Source organism: Heterocephalus glaber, unplaced genomic scaffold, assembly GCF_053883595.1.
Source record: "Heterocephalus glaber isolate CG9 unplaced genomic scaffold, H.glaber_assembly_v1.0 deba00001673, whole genome shotgun sequence".
Classification (NCBI taxonomy): Eukaryota; Metazoa; Chordata; class Mammalia; order Rodentia; family Bathyergidae; genus Heterocephalus; species Heterocephalus glaber.
Genome location: NW_028258410.1, coordinates 24,140,885 through 24,165,866, shown reverse-complemented (window position 1 = coordinate 24,165,866; position 24,982 = coordinate 24,140,885). Strand labels below are relative to the sequence as shown.

The following is a 24,982-nucleotide window of genomic DNA, read 5'->3' as shown; positions in this document are numbered from 1 at the left end:
CAACCAATGAATAAGTCAGTGAATCGACAGAAGAAAAAGAAGGAGAAGTAAAGAAGGAAGATGTACAAGGATTTACATGATTGGATGGATGGAAGAATGGATGAAAACAACTATACTTTTGGAAGGGTGGATAAACAGATGAATGGATGGTTTACTGATGGGTGAATGGAGCCCTCATCCCTAGGGATGTCCAACTGCTTCACACTTGCTTCTTTTTCAACCCCCATCTAACTCACACTCATTTCTCTCCTTTCACAGTCAACTCCTGGGCTCATTTTAAGTATTCCTTTGAATAAATAACAAAACTCAAGTCAGTTTGTGATGGGTTTTTGCATTCTAATTATGAAGCATGCTTCTGAATGACTTGGGAACTGAGGGGAGCTTGAAAAAGCACAAGATGCTGAGAGAAAATGAGATACATGACATTTTGAAAAGGAAACCAATTTTCTGTAACTGAAACTGTTGCCTCTGTAACCCACATTATAAATCCAATAAATTCACATAATGCTATGGTAAGAACTTCACCAAAGAAGAGGAGGGAAGGTAGGCAAGAAAGGATAAGAAAATACTTGCAGTGATCTCCAAAATCTTTCCTTCTTTTAAAAACAATACCTTTGATTCTTGGGATGGATAGTAAAACTCACACTGCCTGAATTCAAATACAAACTTCACCAATTCCAAGTGCAATCAACTTTGGCAAATCACTCATCCTGCCCACACTTTACCTCCATCATCTATAAGATGAAGATGATATTATCACCAACTAGTTGTGAGGATTGCTGAAATAACATAGGTGAAGCTCTTAGTCACCTAGTCAGTGTGTGATGAATGTGAGCGACTACTATCACTCAAGGCTGACCTTGAACTCCTGATCCTACTGCCTCAGTCTCCTGAGTGCTGAGATTATAGGAGTACACCACCATACTTGGCAAGAAGTGCATTCTTAATACACAGAAAACATCTTTAAAACCTTGCCATTGTGGCTTTCAATACCCCATACATAGCATGTACCCAAAACTATTTCCTTCAGTTGCAGAGCTTGAGACTTTATTTCTCACCCCTCCCCAATAGGTTTCCAGATTTATTCTTCACTGGGTAGATCAGCTTACCCTTTTGCCATCTTTAGTGCATTCCCTCCACTTGATATATTACAACAAAGGTCTGTACCACACATGTTAGCACAGAATCTGACCAAGCAGGTCATATTTCTTCCCCAAAGAATAAAGGAAGAAGTTAAAAATATTTATTCATAATTATTGTCCTTGCTAGACCAAGTTCTCTGAGTTCACCTTGGTTCAAACTACTTCTTCTGCCCAGAATGCACTTCACATTATTTGAGAAACATTTGGTTGGGATTTGCCTTTCTGTTCTGAGAGTTGGGAGCAAATTAGGATGGAAAAGGGGCAGCAGCCTAAATATCTGAGGTCTGTTTTTGACAGGCTGCTCCACCTCCCATCAGGCTTGGAAATGCAGAATGTGTTACTATGTAGCCTGGATGCACACTGGCCTAGAATGTGGTCAGGAGGACATAATTGCCAGTATAGACTTGAACTTTCTGACTCCAAAAATTTAGATTCTATGACATTTAACACAAAAAGTGCTTCGTGGGGTGGAGGACAGGCCAATGTTCACCTACCTGGCAGAAAAGCGAGCCATACCCTGTGGTTTCCGTGAGGCAAGAACCTGAGACTTGGCAGGCAGTAAAAGGTCCTCCAGACCAGCAGGTCCATGATGGCATCTCTACAGCCTTGCTTCCACACCACAGCATGGGGCGCAGAGCCCCTGAACCAGACCTTAGAAAATACACTTTTGAGATTTCATATTTTATACAAAAGTTATAGATTTTGATGGCTTACCTATGTCTTCATTATCCCATGAGGCCAACAAGAGCAGAATCCCATCTCTGACAATGACTCTACGAGGCTTTGAGCGTGCCACTTCTCTTCTCTGAAGCTGTTTTCTTATTTGCAAATGAAAGTGTATTCATTAGATATCCAAGTGAGCGTGTCAGGAGCTCCACTGTACACAGCCACCCTGGCTGCCGGAGTCTCTATCATCTTGTAGCTGCCCACCTGAACAGGAAGCCTCCGATCCGAGGTCATCTGGCAAGGAAAAAAATCACAATAGAATGGACTTCTCACTGTCTCGGGAAGGTTACACATGATTCCCGCTCATATTTTATTGGCCAGAATCAGTCACCTGGCACTGTCTACCTCCAAGGGAGCCAAAAAATACAAGCCAACAAATGAAATATTAGGTGGGCAATACTGTTGCTGCCCCAAGACAGGATAATAACATCTCTCTTAGTAGGTGATTAGAAGGACTAGGTAAACATATTTGAAAAAGACTTTCAACTTTCAAACCTTAGTAAAATACATACTGTGCATCTACTAGATAGACTCTGTGCTTAATGCCAGGAATTCAATGGCTGAACTATCCTCATGGAACTTACGGTCTCAGGCATGAGACAGACAGAAATGAGATGATCCCACATATGAGAGTGTATTGAGATTCTGAAATAGATTCTCTAAAGACAGATGTGGGGTGATATAATGGAAAACCCAAATTCATTGTGGGGCTGGGAAGGCTTCTCAAAGGAGTTCACTCCTGAGTTACAATCTGAAGAATGAGTAAAAGCCATTTGGATGAGGAAAGAGAAAAGGCCCAGCGGCAGGAAAACTTCAGCATGCTTGACCACAGAGAGATGTGGGAGCAAAGCAGCCAAGGAGCAGTGTGAAGTGAGAGGAGGGTCATTGAGCACAGCAGTCAAACCTTGTGGGCCGGGACAAGGATTTATTTGTCCTTTATCACTAAAGCAAACTGATGTGACACAGTTATAGTAGTCATCAATCCTGCTTTGAGGAAGTGGAAATTGATGCTCGGTGAATCCAGGATAACCATTTAATGGTCTACAACAATCAAAGGAGGAGCTGGGATTCAGGACCAAAATAGTCTCTTCTATCATGGAAAAAAAAGTTTCCTTTCTGGAGTAGATGTTACCTCCAACAGCCAGTGATACGTACAGAATCAAACATTGACCTGGACTGGACCATTAAACGGGGCTAAAAAAAGACTACAGCCAAGAAACGAGAGTGAAGATTACTGAGAAAAGAGCCCAGGCACCTCCTTTCCATCTCAGCAGTAGCAGTTTTGCTATATAACTCCAGGCAAGCAACTTCCCCTTTCCAACCTCAGTTTCCCCATCTCTGAAGTAAAAGCATTGGTCTACCTTGTCTCTGAAGCCCCTTCCCACAACAGGAGTCTTAGGTGTGTTTTCTGGCTGAGTAATGAAGGGGAAAGTAAGTAGACTCCAAACCAGTCTTTTATCTCAAGAACTGCAATTTGCCAAACAAGAAAATCAAGGGGAAATTGCAAAGATGATGAGGGATGGACCTTTTTTCGGAACAACAACCTAATCACAAGTCACTGTTAGAGATGAGATATCACAAAAACCTTGATTTGCAGCTTTGGGGAGTGGCATGCCATGGGATACAGGCAATTAACAACACAAGAAGCTTCCCAGAGGCAGAGATGAATCATGGAAGGCAGTGTTGATAGGCTAGAAAGGAAGCCAAGCAGCATGTGACCAACATTCTAGTCTGATTCATGAATCCCTACAGAGCTGCCCCACAAGCAGTCACTCTGCATCTGCCTAGAGAGCTCTCGTGATGAGAACTCTGTATCTTTTCCCCTTTGGTACAGTGCTCAGCGTCCTATGTGGTCCATAGCAAGAGCTCAACTCCATTTTTTTTTTTTTTTGAGTTAAAGAATAAACAAAGGAACAGAGAGCTTGGGAGCTTCCCAAACAACTTCCTGGTACTTTCACCAACAGGTCCTAATGACACTGTGAGGAGCACCCTTGGTCTTATGACTGTCTTTTTTAGGAACTGATTTTGGAGGTCCATTTAGGAACTGCTCCATGTTAGCTTTCTGTCACACTGATAAAATACCTGAGGAACTCATCTTAAAGGAGGAAAGGTTTATTGTGGCTTGTGGTTTCAAAGGTTCCAGTCCATGGTCATCTGGTTTCATTGTTTCTGGGCCTGTGGTGAGGCCAAACAACATGGTAGAGCATAGCTGCTCACTTCATGATGGATGAAGGAGGTGGAGGCAACGACATGATATCCCTCTAGGGCACACCTCCAGTGACCTGCTTCCTCCTAGGAGGTTTCATCTCCTACTGTTTCCACCACCTAATAGTTCATCGATTATGAATCCATCAAAAGATTAACTCACTGATGAAATCAGAGCCCTTATATTCAAATCACCCCTCAAAATCCCTACCTCTGAATATATTGCTGCATTAGGGAACATGCCTTTATGATATGAGACTTTGGGGGGGAACATTTTAGGTCTAAACCATAACATCTCTCATTTAGGTGTGGGGAGCTAAGGGAAGTAAAGGAAGCTAATAGAAGGCATGTTCATCAGCAGGTGATCACTGTGGGTAATCATCATTTAGTCCCCCTGAGAATCTGCTAGAAGATGACAGAGAACTGTGCTGCCTAATACAAAAGTCACCAGTCAAGTGGGACTGCCACGTACTTGAAATGTGGCTCCTCTGAATGGAGATGTAGAGTAAGTGCAAAATATCAGATTTTGAAGACTTGGTATAAAAATATGTACGCTATCTCATTAATTATTTCCTTACTTTGTATTGAAATGATAATGTTTACATATTAGGTTAAAACATAGTATTAAAGTTAATTCTACCTGTTTTTAATTTTAGTTTTAGAGTGCCTATGTGGCTCATAGTCATGGCTCACATTATATTTCTATTGTGCAATACTGATAAAAAAACAGACCTCAGGGTTTAACTTACCCAAGACATGAGGAAGTTGGAGTTTACCCAACGATTCCACCCATCTTGATTTGAATGCTGCTCTAAGGAAGGTTTAATACTCCATCATTTCAGTCTGTCCCACGCACCCTAGAGCTTCTAAAGCCAGAGAAATCTGCAGGCAGAGTTACAGGAACTTGCTATATGAAATCATCAGCATGTTCAGGAATCTTGAGTGTAAGGGATGTGGACAGAGCACCAACAGCCCTTCCTCACTGCCCTTCAGAAATCTGACAGTCGTATTTGTGTCCTATTCTATTTCCTGACCTCTTAACCTCCAAACTGAACAGCCAATCCCTGTCTGTGTGTCCTTCTTATAAAACTTGCTTCCAGTCCCCTATGCTTCTGGACTCTTTTTCTAAATACATACCAGTTGGTCTTTGTCCTTTTTCTAGGATACTGACTGAGATTGTCTATCACATATTGGCCTTGTAACCTTCCTGCATGGAGGACATCTTTGAGAGTCTGGTAACTTTATGGAACTTCTTCCCTGGAAGGAAAAAAAATTTTAATAACCATGTGCACCTTATTGCATCGCACTTTGAAAGAGTTCACAACCCATTGTCTATAAACAGATCTCTCCAAACGTCTGTGGACCCAAGGTTGACAACTTCTGTTCAACTCTTTTCCTGCAAATCTTCCTTTCTGTATCCCTTCAATTTTCTCACTAAAAGAGGAAAGTAGTTCCTAAAGTGGTAAGTAGAGGTAGGTTCTCCCTAATAACGTGCTGGTGGCTGATGAGCAGTTACTGAGTGCTTGAGATTACTCCTACTCTAATCTCTATTGATTCCCTGGCTCCTAGTAAGCAGTCAGTGTTGTAAGGATGAGGATGAGCCTTGTGGGCAACAAGGATATCAAGGCTGAGAGTCCCCTGCCCACAAGGCACAGAATATTAAGGCTAGAAGGAGCCAAGGCCATCAATCTATCTTGGGCGTGCCAGCAAGTTAGAGGTTACATGTCACCTCGTCTCAACTTTTTTTTTTTTGGTACCGGGGATCGAACTTGGGACCTTGCGCTTGCAAGGCAAGTGCAAAACCACTGAGCTAAATCCCCAGCCCTTGTCTCATCCTTTGAAACAACTCAGTGAGGTCTGCGGGGCTGCAGTCCTGATGGCCCAGATGGAGAAGGGAAAGCTCAAAGTGGAAAAGTGCTTACCCAAGCGGACATAGCTAGCAAGAGGGGAAGCCAGAGCTTGAACCAATAACCTGTGGCTCTCAGATGTTTCCCCATGTCTATATCAAAGTGGCTCTCATGGAGGAGACTGTGAGCTGTCCATCCAAGTCAATTCTCCCCTTACTCCATAGTAGTTGGAATTTGGATGTGGCTGACCTGCCAAGGACTGAGGCAGCTTCCCTGGAGGCTGAGGATGCCCATGTGCCTAGATGCCAGTGACGGGGTATGTGTGGACATGACATGTGCCATTTCTCACTTACTTACAAAGAAATTCATAGTGCTAATGGCCCTTGATTTGCACACACACCCCCTTTACTGAATGGGTGGAATGATCAAAGGCACATGAACATGATTGTCACCATCAACCTGGGCTCCTCAGTAATCACATGGCGCACAACCAACTGCTGACCTAGAATATCTGACTGTCATGTGGGAGACAAAGAACTTGTTTGTTCTGTAAACCATGTTATTTAGGGGTCTTTTGTTATAGCAGCTGCACCTTTCACCCTAATAGGGAACACCAAGCCAAATTTCCTTAGGGTATGGAGTCCCACGCAGTATCATACTCCCTCCTGCTCATTTATTCATTCATTCAATCTTTTAGAGAAGAACCCTCTGAACCATGGAATCTTGGCAAGCCAGGAGAGCCAGCAGAGTCTCAAATCATTAGTGCCCACAGGAGAGAAGAAGACTTTTAGTTTGGCAGCAGGGCTCATGAGATGCTGGATCTGGTGCCCTGGATCAAAGGAAGGAGCAGTCGGGGATTTAGCTCAGTGGTTCCGCCTCCTGCCTCGCAAGCACAAGGTCCCGAGTTTGATCCCCAGTACCAAAGATAAATAAATAAGTAAAGTCTAAAAAAAAAAAAAAAGCAAGGAGCAAAAACCACCCTCAGAGGTAAAGCCAGGCTTGACTCTCCAGCCCAACAGGAACTTATCTGAGAAACTCCAAAGGTTTAATTAAATGAAACATGGAGTGACAGCTGTACTCTACAGTGGACCTAAAATGACAATGTCAGGCAAGGCTGGGAGTCCGGTTTTCCTTCCTCCCATTCACCTGGTTGGAAAGGGAGGGACTCCTACTGTATGGTTATGGGATGGCCAAGCACACAACGCCTAATCCTGAACAGCAGTTCACTGACCATGTGTACTCACAACCAGGGCAGAGAGGACACAGCACATCACATAGGATCGCATGGGCCTTATACTTGGGAACAGAGTGAACACCTAGGGATTCAGGCCTTGCAATAGCAAGAGGGTGAGGCAACCTCTGGTTCCCATAGGCAAATGCAATTGGCTTGTCTGGATAATTCCACAAGCTAGCAGGGAACTAAAACCTCGGGGAGAAGCAGAAACTGTACACGTTTTTCTGGATAAGGCTCATTTTTTGTTTAGGGGGCTTTTTCTGTGGGAGCAGAAGATACATTAGGCTGTTTGAGGGCCTCTCCAGTTCACCAAATGTCAAAGTAGCATATTATACTGGCCCTTAAATCTAGCCCTTATACCACAGAACACTCCCCAGGGATTACATCAGCATCTGGCCATCATCATCAGTTCAGGAGAGACCTCAACATGCACAAGATCTCTGCCCAGAGATTCCAGAATCTCAGAACCCAGGTCATTACAACTCACTGCTGGCCAAGGTGGACTCAGACTGTGACTTGACCGAAGAGGGAAAATTGATGAGGACACTCAGTTACCTGCACATTCCTGACCTTCCCTGCTTCCAGCTGCTTCCAATAAATCATTCTGACTCACCTATGTCAAAAATCCCCACCCCCAGCTCTTTGAATTTCTCACTTTCCCTCACATCCCCTACATTTGACACAGATATGAATTAATACATCTGCCCTTTGCTCTTGTGAGAAAGCAGGCTCTGTAACCAAGACAACTGATTTGGGCCTATAGCATTGAGTACAGAAGGAAGCTCGCTGTCAGGAATGAGGGTCTGTCCTGGGACTCTCCTTTCTAGACCCCTGCCTCCTGTCCTGTCTTCTTTGCTCCCAGTAACCCAACTCAGCCAATCAGATGGTGTGTCAGCTTTCTGCACTGGCCTTTTTCAAAGTCTATAATCAATTCCTGGCTTGAGATGCCATCTGGGCTGAACAAGCAGGAAGAGATGAACTTTGTTCTGCTTTTAACATAGCTCCGGCATCCAGCCAACAGTGAGCTTCAAAACTGTGCATCGGGCAGAAATAGTTCCCATGAAGCCACATGAGACCCTAAATGGCCATGCCACTGGGATGGGAACTTCAAGTTGCCAGTGTTCCAAGACCTACCTAGGCTACTCCATTGCAGCTGAATTCTGGGGGATCCAGCCACCCCCAGACCCTCAGGCTACTGTCTGGGGCTGACAGGGAATGATGTCTGAAAATCATCACCTCTTCCCCTGGACTCTGAGCATCTAAAGACACTCCTAGAGGAGGGCTACATCTGAGTGCTTTTGAGTGTCCCTCTGGTAGCCTTATTCGATCCACTATTCCCCTATGAGAAACTAGAGTGCCAGCTTGGGCATCCAGGAACAATAACTCCCTAATCCAGAGGGAGTTGACCCAGTATTAGGGTCCAAAGGCTGCCACAGACTGGGTGACTTCGATGATAAAAATTTATTTCCTCACAATTCTGGAGTTGGCAGGGTCAGATTTCTCCTGAGCCTTTACTTCTTGGCCTGCAGATGGCCATCTTTTCCCTATGTCTCTGCCCAGTCTCCTTTTCCTTGGTTACACATGTGCCTAGCTCCTAACCCCCTCTTCTGATCAGGACACTGGTCATACTAGATTAGAGCCCACCTACATGACTTCGCTTGCCTTCATTACCTCTTTAACGGCCTTTGCTCCAAACAAAGTTATATTCTGAAGTCCTGGGAGTTAGAACTTCAACATGTGAATGGGAAGGACATACTCCATTCTCCCTCAGAGAGAGACACAAGCTCTAGATCTAGGATGAGACTTTCCTAGGAGATGGACAAGCCTCTCATGGAGTAAAGAATCAGAAGACAGACTTCTGCGTTAGTTGTGTAAAGAAGGAGGGAGGCGTATCTCAAGTGCAGGAAGATAAAAATATCCTAAGCATTGACATATTAAAATAAGAGTAAGCTTCTATGACAAGCAGCATGCTCCTGTCACTCCAAGTATTTCAGCCAAGCTGGAAAGTCATCAGGGTGACTGGAGGAGAAATTCTGATGTGCTGAATCAAAGGGTTGGACTAAATAATTTATCATAAAGCCTGCTCTGGAGGTTCCTTAGTTCTCTATAACACTTCCCAAGACATCTCTTTCTCAACTAGATGAGTTGCAGGGAGAGTGGCTAATGACATTCAAAACATCAAAGTCACTAGTATTCGTCAACAGATTTCATAAACACACACACAGAATACGAGAAGCAGAGCTTACCTAAAACACAGGAAAGAATTTCTGAATCATGTCAAGAAACTACGTGTATCAGTCAGTATTTACTAGAGAAACAGATATAACACAAGATATACAAATATATACATGAATTTACAAGATTGGCTCACAGTGGCCACCCGCAGAGTCAGATGAGGAAGAGTGCAGAGGGTCTGGCTGCAAACTGCAAGGATTTAGTCGAAGGTCTGGAGCTCACTGCAGCATCCCGTACAAGTCCATAACAAGAGGCCAATGAGCCTGCGATGGAAGGCGGAAGGGCCTACAAGGGAAGGCTGAAGGATCCACACCAGAAGCCGAAGAGTGAGCACTGGAAGCCAGGAGATGACAGCCAAAGTGAAGGCAAAGATGGGAGCTCCTCGGAAGAAACAGAAGCAGATCCGTCCTTCCTCATTTCCCCTTTATACCATCCAGGCCATAAGACACCCTAGGGTGGGTCTTCCACACCCGAGGATGTGGAATTGCTGAGCCAATTTAGTTAAGCTTCTCGTAACTAAACTTTTCAAGTTGGCACAATCAACCTCACACCAAGCCTCTGGAAAGACAGAAAGTCTGGGGTCTGCACCCTGGCTTCACAGGGCAGCCAAAGCCAGTTCCTCAAGCAGCAGTAAAGGTAGCTCTAGAGCCAGAGTTCCTGGTGAGTCAGGCAGTGGGCGACAATGACGGGTAAGGCAGGCCAGGGCTAGAGTGGCTCGAGGTTTAGGACGTCTCTGGGGTCCAGGTGTCCTCATCAACCAGGCCCCAGAAACTCCACCACCACCCCAACAGCACCATCTGAGCTTTCCCAAGCCTTGATGACTCCAGGATTCGAGCTACAGGAAGTCCCATGGGACCCCACTGAGAAACACCCTGCTGTTTTCATTTTAAAGTGCAAAGTAATTTTTAATGTATTATATAATGTTTGGGGGTAAAACTCACATAACAAAATTGAACATTTTCAAGTGAATCAGTCAGTGGCATTTAATATACATTGTGTCTCAACATTGTGCGACCACCACCTCTACCTATGTCCAAAACATTTTCATCACCCTAAAAGGAAACTATATTCATTAAATAGTCATCCTCCATGTCCATGCTCCCCATCTTCCAGCAACCACTAATCTGCTGTTTCTACTGTTTTATCTATTCTGGATATTTCAAATGAATGGAATCATAGAATATGTGACTGTGTCTGGTTTCTTTCACTTAGTATGTTTTTGAGCTTTACACAGTGTAGCATACATCTGTACTTTATCCTTTTATGCTGCTGAATAATATTCCTTTGTGCTTACTTTTTGAACACCCACTTTTTTTATTTTGTACTAGGCTCTGAAATGATGAAGCTGACCATACAAGCCTCTGACAGGTGCGTGGAAGCTGGCTATACTTGACTGGACCATAATCTCCCTGCCTCTCCTCCTTCCATGTACCCTGAAACATGCCACCAAAAGGATCTTCTTCCTGTAAAACCTGCCCATGCCATCTCCCTGCTTCCATGACTGGTATCCAACACCCTCCACTCCACCATGTCTCAGCCTCCAGCTACAGGGTACAGCGCTCTGCAGAGGCCAGGCTATGGCAAACCCCTCTCATCCTGAAAGCTCCCCTCAGTTTCTCCTACTTCCTGTGGCAAATTGATTCAAATATTATAACTCTATGAGCCTAAGGTTCTCATTCTCCAAAATGAGGTGAATGGTGGAAAGGCATGAGCTGGGCAGTGACAAAGACTCCATTTGCTTCAGGGATGACCTTCAGGAAGACAGAATGAGAAACTGATGAGTGAATCTAAGCGTCCACACTGACTGTTTGGGGGCTATAAACCTTACTTACAAGGGAACTCATGTACCCAGTGAGATATAAATAAGCACGCTGAAGGACTCCTGCTTCAGTCCAGCCTAATGGCCAAGAAATTAATTGTCAGAAACTGGAAAGCGCCTGAAATAAATACAGCTGGAGTTGTGCTTGCTCTTACTAAGGACCCGGTCAAGATAGCCAGAATGAATACAGGGCCGCTGTGAGGCAGCTTCTGGACAGAACCAGCAGGCCGGTTTTCACTGGGATCACGGAGTTTTCTGCTTTATCACATCCGCCACCGGGAGATCATTCATCAGTACCCCTGAGTCCTCTTCTTTCCAAGAGACGAAAGACTGGGGTCCAAAACTCATCCCCCTATCTTCTCCCCTTGCTGGCTGATACCTCTTGCATCCGAGGCCTCTGACACCAGAATCTCAACTGTGAAGAAATGCGTCACCGCTCAGTCTTTGTGGCTGGGCCCACACTTGTAGGCTGGGTGCCTCAGCTGTCAAAACCAACACCTGCCCTGCATCCTGCCCTCCTCAATCTCAGGGTCCTGATTCCTACTAAGGTCTGGCTCCAGCAGAGTGGCCCTCTTCCATCTCCAGTCTCTGCCCTCCACAGACTGCTGCCCACCAAGCTTCAAATGTGCTCATCTCCCCATCTAGACAAAAGCCCCTAACTTGGTCTGCCTGTCCCACCTTCCTCATCTCTCTACTCTACCAGCACACACACACCTGTACCTCACCTGACGTCCTGCCTCCCACCTCTACGAGCCTCAGTTCCACCATCTGCAAAGTGAGGGGTTTGATCCAGCCAACTCCTGAGGCTCCTCCCTTCTGCATTTCAATGAAAAATACAGTACACACACACACACACACGCACACACACACCTCTTAGGCTTTGTCCTGAATAACTAAGTGTTTTCCGTGGAAAACTAAGGAACTGCCCAAGAGGATCCCAGTGAAAGCAGCAGTGGGTGCATTCTCTCTCACATTTTTTTCCTTGCTGCTTTCACCATCTTCTGAACAAAAATAGCCTGGTCTGATTCCCTAAGGAATAAATAGAAAAGAAGCTGAGAGTCAAATTAGTGTCCACTTTCAGAAAATCAAAGAGAAAAGTAAAGAAAGGAACAAAACAGAACTTGGAGACATCAGACCCACAGCTTAATAACTGAGTTAGCTGCCTGTGGCCAGGATCCAGAGGTGGCCAAAGAGACTGGGGACGTTGGGGCCGGGGATTTAGTTCAGTGGTTTCGCCGCCTGTTGCGCAAGCGCAAGGACCCGAGTTCGATCTCTGGTACAAAAAAAAAAGGTAGAGACTGGGGAAGTTAAGGCAGGAAGAACGCTTTCCCCAAGGTCTGGGCTCCCTTCTTAGGTCCCTGCTCACAAGTGTTATGAATTATGTATACTTTGGGGCAACACTGGCGCCAGTCAGCTCAGACACATGTGGCTTATCAGATAGGACAAACACTCACCTGTACTAGTAGGCAGGCTCGTCCTCAAATACAAAGTACAAACGTTTTTATACTGGGGCATGTGCTGAGCTTATTCTTTTCTCTTTCTTGGTCTTCTCATCGCGATTCTTCCTATTTTATCTATGTTGTGGCTGAGAAGTTACTAATTCAAGCACTCTTGAACGCTGATATACATGGAGCCTTCTGGGGAGGAGGAGGATGGAGAAGTAGGTCCCTGAGGCCCGGGATCCCAATTGTCACCTCTGGATGGTGAAAGTAATGAAGGGCAAAGAAGAAGGTAACTTCCCCTTTTGTACTTCTGTCGAGCTTTAACTATTTAATTCTTCTTCAACCAACATGTGCTGTAGTTGGCTTAGGATTTTGTTTTGTTTTGTTCCATTTTGTTAACATGCACAGAAATGGCAAGATGTGTTATTCCCCAGGTTACTGAAGGAAACAAATCAACCCGGGAAGACCAAATCAACTTGCTGGCCATCTCCAGTACATTAAACTATCATCTGTAACAGGCGTCAGCAAACTATGGCTCACAAGCCAAACACAGCCTGTCATTTGTTTTTGTAATGTGCAGATTAAGAAAGGCTTTTACTTTTTAAAATGTTTTTTTAATCAAAAAAGAAGCCTATTTCATGACATGTGAAAATTACATGAAATTCAAATTTCAGTATTCATAAATAAAGTTTTATTGGAACACAGCCATGCCCATCCATTTACATATTCCCAATAGCTGCTTTTGCACAAAATAGGGAGACACTAACTATATGATCCCAAAAGCTAAGAATATTTACGCTCTGGCCCTGTACAGAAAGTGTCCACTTCAACTCTGTACCACAGCATCCTGTTGTCTCAGATCTCAAGGACTTAAGAAAACTTTAAAAATTGACAGAGTGGGCAGGAAGAAAAACATTAAAAATGCTTCATCTTTCTTTCTTAGTTATTTTTGTGTTGCTAGAGATCAAGCCCAGGGCCTTGGCACATGCCACCACTGAGCCACAAGTTCAACCCTCAGTCTGATTCTACTGTCGCACCAGCAACAAAGCCTAAAGCAATGCCAATAAAGTAGCCTATTACGTTTTGCTATGCCATGATGAATATTTTAAGATAGTAAAGCTCCTTTCCATTTTTTTATTTACGCTTTTCTTCCTATTTTATCTACATTGTGGCTGAGAATTGACCAATTCAAAAATACCTGAGTCAAGCCCCCATGGCTGGAGAGAAGGAGGGAGAAGATGCTGGAGAAGTTCATAAAGCCCACAGATATTCCAGGATGCCAAAGGAAGCTTTGCTGGAGGAGCTGAACCTGGTGGGGAACAGAGAACCGATGCTTTCTTTCCAGTATCAGTTAGCTAGACTGACTGAGAGACTGGAGACTGAGCCCTGTCTGTGGAGATTTCCCAAGAAAGCTCTGGAGGGCTGGAGGTAGGATTTGTCGTCCCCCACACACCAATCTCCCTTGAAGACCTGTCTGATTCCTTTTCCAGTCAAACCCAAACAGCTTGGTAATGCGCGGACATGTTGTGAGCTAGGACAAAGCGGGGCATGGCCTTCAGCAAGGTGGCACTGGAAGCTCTGGACAATGGACTTGCAGGCTGGAGAACCCCAGAATACACTGCATGGGGGTGGGGTGAGAAGATGCTTCAGGAGAGACTTGTTTTCCTGAAGTGGATGCCTCATATGGATTCAGTGTCTTGGCCCATGAGAAAAGTCCTCAGTCTGGGAAAGCCAGGGGAAACACAGCACATGCCCTGGAGCCACCCGCAGATGCGCCCAACAAGCAGGGGCTCCACCGCCACGCAGTTTACTTGCTTCGGGTGAGCTTTGGGAGAGCACCCAGCTGCCTCCCCACAGAGTCCTCACACCACCCTCAGCCAGCAGGGTGGAAGGAAACCCAAAGTCTCCTCAGCAGTCTCTCTTCATCCCACATGTTGTCCCTAAGCTGTTCCCACCATCCCACCCATTTCAACCATTCCCTCGCTTTCTTCCCATCCAGGATCCTCCCTATTCCTTGGCTCCACCCTAGCAGCTCTCTGGGTTTACTGTGCCAGTAGGAGGGCCTGGAAAATTCTGCCTGATGAGTCTCAGTCTTGCCCCTCAGTGTCCACCAACCTCTCCCCTACCTCTCACAAGGAGTTTTCCCTCCCACAAGGAGTGTGGTCTCGACTCCAGGCACTGCTTTGGGTGCTGGAGTAGCCAGAATAACAGGCCATCCCAGTCTGTCCCCTTCTGGAGATCATGTCTCATTCATTTCCTTATGTAACAAACATTTCCTGAGAATCGACTCTGTGTCAGACCCTGTTCCAGGTGTTGGGGACACATCTCTGCCCTGCTGGAGTTTGTATTCTAGGGAGACATTAACTAAGTCATTACACACATTATTCATTACCAGTGGGTGCTGTTGGACAGGACAGTGCCCGACGTAAAGAGAGCATCTGACAGAACAGACCTAACCTGACCAATGACTCCCTACAGCTGTATGAACTGAGGCCTGACTGAAGAAGAGGATAATCTAGGAGAGCGGGAAGAGAAAGGAAGCATTCTGGGCAGAAAACCCTAAGATAGAAGAAAAATGAATTCAGAACTGAAAGACAACCAACATGGGGGTAGGGCAGGAAAAGGAGGAGGCCCTGATGAAGCTAAAGGTCAGGCAATGCTCAGCTACTGGGACTTGGAGCCAGGGATTTCAATCTTTATCCTCAAAATACTAGGGAGCCACAGAAATGTTCTAAGCAGGGGTGTGATGTGATCAGATGTGTGTTTACAAAGCATAAGGTTGGTGGCCAGACAGAGAAAAGATGGCAGGGGGTGAGAGCAGAAAGAGAATCTAACGGCTACTACAGGAGTCTGGGAGAAGGTGAGGATTTGGAGTCCAGTAAAGGATGTGACAATGGAGAGACAAACAAGGACAGAGGGGCTCACAAGAGGCAGCCCCTCCAGGAGGAAGCTGACCACAGTCGTTTGCTAGGGCTGCTGTAAACAAGTACCACACCAGTTTACCATCTCCGTTATGGAAGCTAGAAATCTAAAACCTGGGTGCTGGGTGGGGTTGTTTCCTCCTGAGGGCTGTGAGGGAAGAGTCTGTTCCAGCCTCTCCTTGGGCCTCGGTACAAGCGGCCTTCTTCACCTACGTAAGTCTGCCTCCAGATTCCCCCCTTTTCTTCCCCTCACACTGGTTTAGAGCCCCCCTCAGTGGCCTCATTTTAACTCCATGATCTCTGCAAAGACCCTATCTCCAAATAAGGTCCCATTCTGAGGGACTGGAGGTTAGGACTTCAACATGTGGATTTTGGGGAAATAAAATCCAACCTGGAAACCTGAGCAAGAAAAGCCTGACAGGAAGTGACAGGAAGATTTAAGACTCTTCCGATGTTTTCAGAGAGACCCAGGTTAAAACCACTGCCTTTGTATCCCTTTCAACTGGTGACTGTCTTTGTCATTTGCTCCTCATTTGTCTGAGATGATAGCTCACCAAGAGGACCTCACAGCTCTGGGATGCCCACAGTCCCCAAGGATGAAAATTCAACCCCAACAGACATTCCTCCAGGATATGTTAGCCAGAGGCAGAACAAAAGACCCTGGCTAGCTGAGAAGCAGAAACCAGCAAACCCTAATAGGGCCATGGGGAATGCCAGGAGGGGGCGCAGGTGGAATTCCATGTTCCTGTTTTTTTCCAAAAACATCTAGAACTTTATCTGAAGTACTGCTTACTGTCTCCTCCCAGAAGTCCCCAAATCTGATTCACAGTCACCCAGGATCCTTGCTAAAATCCAGCTTCTCTGTCCCCCTCCCCTTGGAAATGCTGGGGCAAGACCCCAGATTAATATTTTTAATCCCTATCCCCAGTAACTGTGGTCTCCAGTGGCATTTGGAAGCTGCCACTCCACAGGCCTCTCTTCCACTGGGCCTAAGGATAAACACAGGCCCAGGGCTCTGTGGAGCCCAGCGGTTGGGTCTGCGGGGAACTGGCACAATTTCTAGCCCTTGATTATCCCCCTAAGTTGTCTAAGGCAGACTCTGATTTCCATTTCTATTCCTGCCTCTCAACTCTGATTACTTCAGCAAGTGCCTTTCAATTGCTCCATTCTTTTCTTTCATAAAGAAATGCCTCCAACTTTAATCTTTTGAGAAAAGATTATATATGTGCTATTTCCCATGCTCAGAAAGCTTTGTGTTTTCTACCACAGGGGGGGGTTTAGGAAAAGATTTTATTTGTCCTACTTTTGATTGCTTTAAGTCAACAAAGACAGCCTTATGGCAGATTTTGATCAAAACTTCTCAGTGTAGGTAGAGATGGCCACTGCTAGGTTAGGCATGAGCACTGCTTTGGGTGGGTCCCATGGTGAATGCTGTTGAGTCACTGCACACTGCCCCTTAGCACTCACCTCCACATGCTGAAGACTGCTTAGCCACACACTGCAACTCTCCTCCAGTGCCTGTGAGTTCTGGGCTGACCAGTGTGCCAGGAAAGCCAAAAGTTCTAAGGGATCCCCCCTCCAGAAACAGCCTCCCCCCAAAAGGAACTGCGAAGTGTCCCAGCTCCCTTGTCTCTAGGTCAGGATAACTCTAAGCTATGTTCTGTGCTGGATTGCACATTCCCCAAATGATTGAGCCCTGGGTCCCCACAGCAGTAACCTGTTTGATAACACCCTTACTTGTTCTTTCCCTTCTCTGTCTCACTTTCCTTTGTTTCCTGGGATCATATCCCAGGGAAATTACTTGGGCTCCAATTCTTATCTCAGGATCTCCTTCTAAGGGAATTCTAGTTAAGATAGGCACTAGTAGGGCCAGGGATTTAGCTCAGTGGTGCTGAGTCTGCCTCGTAAGCACAAGGTCCTGAGTTTGATCCCCAGAACCAAAAAAAAGAGATAGGCACTAGTAAAACTTGTTCCTCCTATGCTATATCATAGTGCTTACTCAAGAACTCAAATCCAAGACCATATTATATTCTGGGTTTTATTACAGAATACTTAGGGTACAGTATCATAGACTGTAGAAGGCCCTTTTCTGGCCATGCTAAATCCAATCCTGTCATTCAAACTGAGTATTCCGCTGGGACTTCAGACTAAATTGGGCTTGAAGCTCAAATAAATTGTCAGCATCTGCAAACCCATTTCAGCCAACATAAACCATGGAAGAGTTTTTTGGAGATAGGATTGTAAAATGGGACAATCACTTTGGAAAACAGTCTGGGAGTTCCCCCAAAGGTTAAACATAGAGTTACCATATGACACAGCAATTCTATTCCTAGATCTATATATCAGACAATTGAGGGCCAGGTTTTTAGCGCAGTAGTTCTGCCACCTGCCTCAAAAGTGCAAGGTCCTGAGTTCGATCCTTGGTACCAAAAAACAAAAACAAAGAGAATTGAAAATATATGTCCAAACAGAAACTTGTACTTGAATGTGTTAGCAGCAGAATTCATAAAAGTCAAAAAAGTACAAAAAAAAAGTACAAACAATCCAAATGTCCATCACCCCAACTGATAGATAAACAAAGGGTGCATATCCATACAATGAATTTATTCATCCATAAAAGGAATGAAATACTAATGCATGCTACAACATGAACTTTGAAAATATAGTACGTGAAAAAAGCTAATCACAAAGGGCCACAGATTATATAATTTCATCTACATGAAATGTTCAGAATTGGCAGATTCACAGAGACAGAAAGTAATTACCAATTGCCAGAGATGTATGAAAAGTGACTGCTAGTAGATAGGAGGATTCTTTGAAAGGGGGATAAAAAATGTTCTAAAATTAGTGGTGATAGTTATGTGACTTAGTAAATACACCACTATACTGTGTCTTTGTGCAAGGTATACTTTGTTGTATGTGAATTCTATTTCAAACTGTTTGAGAGACCGATTGTATGATTATGTGTATTTCTGGAGTCCCCAAGGAAAGCAAACCTCTAAATATTCTACAACTTTCTACCTTTCCTGAAATATCTCTTCAAAGCCATGTCACAAACTCAGAAGAAAGTGAGACTGAAAGGTTGTAGTCTTGGTGGTGGCAAAGCTACATCAGACCAGAGGCTGGACCTGAGAGCAGCCACGGGCACAGCAAAAGGGACCAGAGCAAACCTGCCTCAGGATCCCAGTGCAGCTACTTGCTGGTCCTGGGACCTCAGCAGGCTGTGACTGGAAGCAGAGTTTTGTAAATATTCAGTGAGATACATTCAATTTGAATGTCTACCTCAGCTAGGCAAAGGTAAGTCTTACTACAGCAATATCTGAAGGAGGTTATTCATTTATAGGCATTCATGGGAGCTGAATCTCCATAGCCACGGACCAGCTGGCTCAGATCCCTTCTGTAACAATGCGGGGAGGAGGGATTTTCTGTGGGATAAATGTCCCAGCTGAAACTGGCATTGAAATTGAATCCCAATTGGGAAGTATTAACAGTTAGGACCAGGGAGGGCCTTTCAGATTTAATTAGGTCATGAGGGCTCTGCCTTCATGAAGCCACTAACCCATTCATGAATTCATGGAATCATGGGCTCCTGAATTATCTTGAGAGTGATAATTCTAAGTCAGCTTGGTTTCATCTCTTGTACATACCCCTCTCCCCATGTGCAGCCTTGTGCTGTGCCTTAAGACTTTACGGAGCTGGGGATTTAGCTCAGTGGTTTCGCCACCTGCTGCGCAAGTGCAAGGACCCGAGTTTGATCCCCAGTACAAAAAAAAAAAAAAAAAGACTTTACAGAGTCTCCACCAGGAAGAAGGTCCTAGCCAGATGTGGATCCTCGACCTTAGAACTCCAGCTCTATGAGTTTAATAAGCCCTTATTCTTTATAAATTATCCAGTCTCTGCTACTCATTTATAGCAAGAGAAATTGGACTAAGATAATCTCTTTATCCTAGGAACTCTTAAGGTCACCAAAGAATTCATTCAGAAGGACTGAAGTCATTCCCTAGGGCAGAACATAGCATGCAGTTAAGTTCAACATTACAGTCTTTAATCAACTACAAAAGTCTTGAACAAAGTCTAACGTCACCCCCCTTTTACAGAAGGAAAATGAGTCTCAGAGAGAGCGAATGACTGACTCAAGATCAAACAAGTAGAAACTCATACCGCTGGAGCTTGGGCCCACATCTCCAGCCATGTACCATATACACAGCAGAAGTGAGGTAGAAAGACTCAAAGAAGCCAGGATGGGGAAAAAACAGGGCCACACCCGGAGCTACTTCCTATACCAGGGAGGCAGTGAGGGTAGCTATCTGAGAAGGCTCTTGGAGGGAAACCTAGAATGACCAACTATTCAAATTAGGACCAAAGAGCTGGATGGTTTCTCCTAGAATCCACACAGTAGCCCTGCCCTATGCAGCTCTTAAGTATGTGTGTGCAGAAGAGGAAACAAGACTGGAGAGGTATTTTGACCCACCCAGGTACATAGCTGGTACACTGGGAAGGCAGAATTTGAACCCAGGCCTATACAACCCCAAGTCCTATGCTCTTTGCCCCATGGTACCCAGCTTATAGACAAATCAAAACAAAAGTACTTCCCTTTAAAAATCTTCGTGTTGAGCTGGGCATGGTGCTGCACACCTGTAATCCCAGCACTTGGGAGGCAGAGACAGGAGGATCGCCACAAGTTCAAGGACAACCTAGGCTATATAGTGAGTTCAGGGCCAGCCTGAACTACAGAGAGAGACCCTGTCTCAAAAAAAAAATCTTGGTGTTGAACTTTTTCGGATGGAGTAGGACAGACTGAAATGTGGCCCCCAAAGTAGTGGTTGCTTCCTCACTTACAGCTTATTTGTTCATAGCTATAAAATGGAAATAAAGCCCAATCTGCAGATCTGCTATGAGGAGTAATGAGCTATTACATGAAGCACCTGGCAGATGCCTGGCATACAGCAGGTAGTCTAAACGTTGACTCCTTTCTCTCAGTATGAAGGCTGGTAGGCCAAAGTAAACAGCTTGTTTCTCATTGTAGGTAAAAAGACAGAGAGACATGGGTTCTTGTGGCACACCGAATTACAAGACAGAGTGGCCAGCATCTTAAAGAATATCCCATCCAGGGGCTGGGGATTTAGCTCAGTGGTTCTGGCACCTGCCTTGCAAGCACAAGGTTCTGAGTTCGATCCCCGGTACCCGCCACTCCCCCAAAAAGTAGATATCCAGTAGATAATGATTCATAAACTAAGGCCATAGAGAGGCCCATAGTCATAGCTTCATTGTTCAGACAAAGGGCTACTCCATATTTCCAAGGTTTTTTTCTGTAAATACAGAGGGTCAAAAACAATTCCTCCTCCAATAATCCTCTGCAACTCTTTATAGACACTTCTCTGGCATAAAAACTTCATTGCCTAAATATGGCTAACTCTTGGATAATGCTGGTTAATCCTGGCTAATGTTTAATTCTCTAAAGCATCTTTTCCCATCAATAAACTTTTTGTAGGAAGCTCTCATTTGCCTTGTGTTTCTTATGGAAATGTAATTTGTACATACATCCTCCCTGCATAAATATTTAGCTCATCATTGTGCAGCACAAATTCCTTGCAAATTAGGTAGAAATCAGCCTCAGCTGACAGAAGCATCTATACTCATCCAGGGGAAAAATCATTATTATTTAGAACTTATTAAGACTTGACAGTACATACTAGATGGACCTGGGAACTTCAATAAATATTGAATGCCAAAGTACACCAAATGCTTGAGCTCAGATTGGTCTTGTAATTTCTACCTACCAGGAGGAAGCAAAAGGTAGAGGAAAGAAAATGGGCTGAAAATTGGTTCTGCCAATTATAAACTGTTTCAACAAAAGCAAATTGCCGAGCCCTTCATCTACAAAATGGGTCTAAGCATTCCTATCTCACAGAGTTTGTATTATGAAGATTAAATGAGATCCTATGTATAAAGTACCTAGCATGAAACCTAGTACATATTAGATGGTCAAATGTTTGTTTCTAACAAATATATGAACCTCAAGTAGGTGAGACATGGAATTGATAGTTCACAGGTTGGTTACACTTGTGTCCCACTTTCCCATGCCATGAACATAATTTTCTCTAATCTCAACTAGGTTTTAGTTGAAGACTGCAGTTAACTCTGCCAGTATGACATAAAATTAAACAGTGAATGGCAGGCCAGATGTGCCAGGGAAAGAACCCTCCCAGGAGCTGCTCTCAACCGACAAAAACCAAGAGAGTCAGTGTATAAATATCCCACCTCCTCACCTCCTGTGAGGGATCCCTCTGAGGCATATCTTTTGCATTATTTCCCCAAGCTCCTCCACAGAATTAAACCATCCTGGTGGCTGGCTCAATAACACATGTTGTTGGCTCCTTTCCTTCCCTGTTTCATTTGCCAACTTGTGTGGTCTTGAAGAGGTTCAGAGTATGCCCTCCCCAAATACACCTCTCTGACATAAAGGTTATTTTGAATTAAGAAAAAGTAAACACAGGATGAGCTCTCTGCCATCCACAATCTGCCTGAAAGCAGAACATAAATTCCCTTATGAAGGTGTCTCCCACTTCCGCGCCAGGAGGGAGGTACCAGCCTTAGCACCAGAGATGAGAAGACACCGAGACACAGTCAGCACACACAAACTTTACTACCAGCCCATTCTTGCCATTACGTTCTCCAAATGGTTCCACCAGCCCCTCACTCTCCCTAGCCAGAAACCTGCACATCATCCTCACTTTTTCCCTTTCTCTTTCCTGCTCCCTGCCACTTTTCAGCCATTCGCCAGCTCCTGCCAATTTGACCTCCTTAATCTCTCCTGGAATCAAGAAGTGTCTCTTCATCCCTCTCCCTGCTGAGCCAAGCCAGACAATCCCCATATCTGGCCTGGACCTTTGCAAGAGCGTCCTCCCTGTTGTCCCACACCCGCCTTGCCCCCTCCACAACCCTTTCCATGCCACAGCCAGAAGAACTGTTCTTCTCAACAGCTAATGATAGCAACAACCAGCATTTACTGAGTGCTTACTCTGTGCCAGGTACTGTCTGATCCTGTCACTCCTCAATTTAAATCTTCACTGGCATCTTGTGGTGCTTAAAATAAAACTCTCAACTCCATACTTAAGCCTACGAGGCCCTAAATGACCTGGTGCTCTCTTTTGTGCACAGGTCCTTCTCTTCCTGTTTCCTCTGTGCCATCTAATTCTACAAGCCCTCTGAACAGTGGTGTAGGTCAGATTTCCACTTTAATTTCTCCATGGAGGCCTGACCTTTGAATATCATTCATATCTACCCCCCACCCCACCCCATTCCTACCATTATCTCCCTGGTCTCTACTCAAAAGCCCCCTCCATTAGGAGGAAGTCTTTCCTCCTAGAGGCCCTGGGATGAGTGTGAAATGTCTTGCCTATTCCCCTTCACAAGCCAGAGGTTCTTTAGAGCAAGAACTCTCACACACCATTGAGGCCTGGCACAGAGCCCCACACACAGTAGGTGCTCAATAAATGCATGTTGAGTTAATTAAGGAGGCCATCCAGTCTTAATCACAAACATTCTGGATGCTCCCTTCAAACCACCTTCCCCCAGGGAGCCCATGGTTGATTGGACAATTACTCCAGTGCTGGAACAAATCACCCACAGGCGCTCGATAAACCTGTTCAATGAAGGCTGCCAACAAAAGAGCTGACTGGGCTGCTTTGACCCTGGAAGTAATTATATGCACCCGCATCCATCTGTCTGTGGGGTAGCCTGGAAGGGGGGCCTCACCTCCAGGCAGCTCTATCTTCTAAATAAACTTAAAAGAGCATATGTTGTCATTTCCCCCAGGATCCCTGGATCGCTGGGGCTTGTTAGAAATCAAACAGAGGCCAGGTAAAAGGTGTTCTCTGTGCATGTAGACTTCTTCCAGCCCCAGGAGGGCTCCCTTAATCATTTCCATCAGAGACCAAACACCTAGAGCCCCCAACTCCCTGAGAACTCAGCAGGACAGTTTCCTCCTCTCCCCACAGTCCCTATTTGCTCTGTTCTCAGCCCAGCATCTTCACTGCTTCACATCAGCCTCACTGGCTCATTACATGCTTTCTCCCACATGGAAAAAACCCATAAGTCATTGCTGCTGCTTCTGTCTCTTCATCCATCCACTAATCCATCTATCCTTTCTTTCCTTTCTGTAGCACTTAAAGAAGACATGCTGAAAGCAAGCAGTCACTTCTGTGTTTACACTAATGAACAAGAAAGGCATGACCCTTGACCTCAAAGAGCTCATGGTCTAGAAAGGGAAATGGATAGTAACTTAATATAGTGACAGATGATGATGTTACTTGGAAATTAAACACATCTAGTGTTTGCTGGACTTTTGCCAGGACCTGAGGGGAAAAACATAGCCTTCAAGGGGCATCACTGACCAGGAAGGGCTTCACTTGCCCTCACTTTGACTGCATTTATTTTATTTTTCTTTTTTTTGTACAAATTAATGTTATTGGTACATTTTAGGTATACAATATAATGACATTCATCATTGGAAATTTGCACCTTTACATAATCTCTCTTGGTTCTTATTTTTTCCCCCATCTCCTGCCCTCCCTCCAACCCCTCCATCCCTCCCTATTTACAAAGACTTCGTTTCCATTTTTTCATTTTCTCACATTAATTCCATTCCCTTGTTTCCTTTCCCCTACCACTCCCACTTCCCCTTCCCCTTTGCCCCTTTTCTTCCTGTATCACATTACCTATTATACCTTTTAGTCCTTATCTACACTTTCAGTTTCTCACACTAGAGAAACTATTCAGTATTTCCACGTATCCTCTTTATTTCACTTAAGAGTATGGCCTCAGTGTGCATCCATTTAGCTATAAATGTCTCTAATTTCTCTTTTTTTATGGCTCAGTAGTACTCCATTTTATTTAAAAAACCATATTTTCTTTATCCAGTCTCCAGTCGATGGGCATTCGGGCTGTTTCCAAGTTTTACCTATTACAAATTGTGCTGCTATGAACATGGGTGCACATATATCACTGTGGTATGATTCTTTTAATTCTTTGGGGAAGATCCCCAGCAGGGCAATAATTGGGTCAAATGAGACTTCCAGTCCTAGTTCTTTGAGGTATCTCCCTACTGACTTCCACAGTGGTTGCACCAGTTGACACTCCCACCAGCAGTGGAGAAGGGTTCCTCTTTCCTGACAGCCCCGCCAGCAGTTGTAATTGGGTGATTTCATGATAGCAGCCATTCTTTCTGGAATCTCAGAAAGGTTGGAGGTGGAATCTCAATGTTGTTTTCATTTGCATCTCACCAATGACCAGTGATGTTGAACATTTTTTTTCATACATTTATTTGCTATTTCTAGTTCTTTGTGTGAGAAATGTCTGTTCATTCCAGATGCCCATTTTTGGATTGGGCCTTTAAATTTTGGAGGTCTG

At 44.7% G+C, this 24,982-nt stretch overlaps 1 long non-coding RNA gene across 1 annotated transcript in view; it reads right to left on the bottom strand.

Annotated features, from left to right (window-relative positions):
- Positions 1 to 1,857: 1,857 nt before the first annotated feature.
- Positions 1,858 to 24,982, bottom strand: part of LOC110344571 (uncharacterized) — a 40,568-nt gene continuing 17,443 nt past the window's right edge. Inside the window, exons 3-4 of the long non-coding RNA XR_002387227.2 lie at positions 5,211 to 5,330; positions 1,858 to 2,102 (exon numbers count right to left, since the gene is read on the bottom strand). This is a non-coding gene — a long non-coding RNA (uncharacterized LOC110344571). The remainder of the gene's footprint in view (positions 2,103 to 5,210; positions 5,331 to 24,982) is intronic.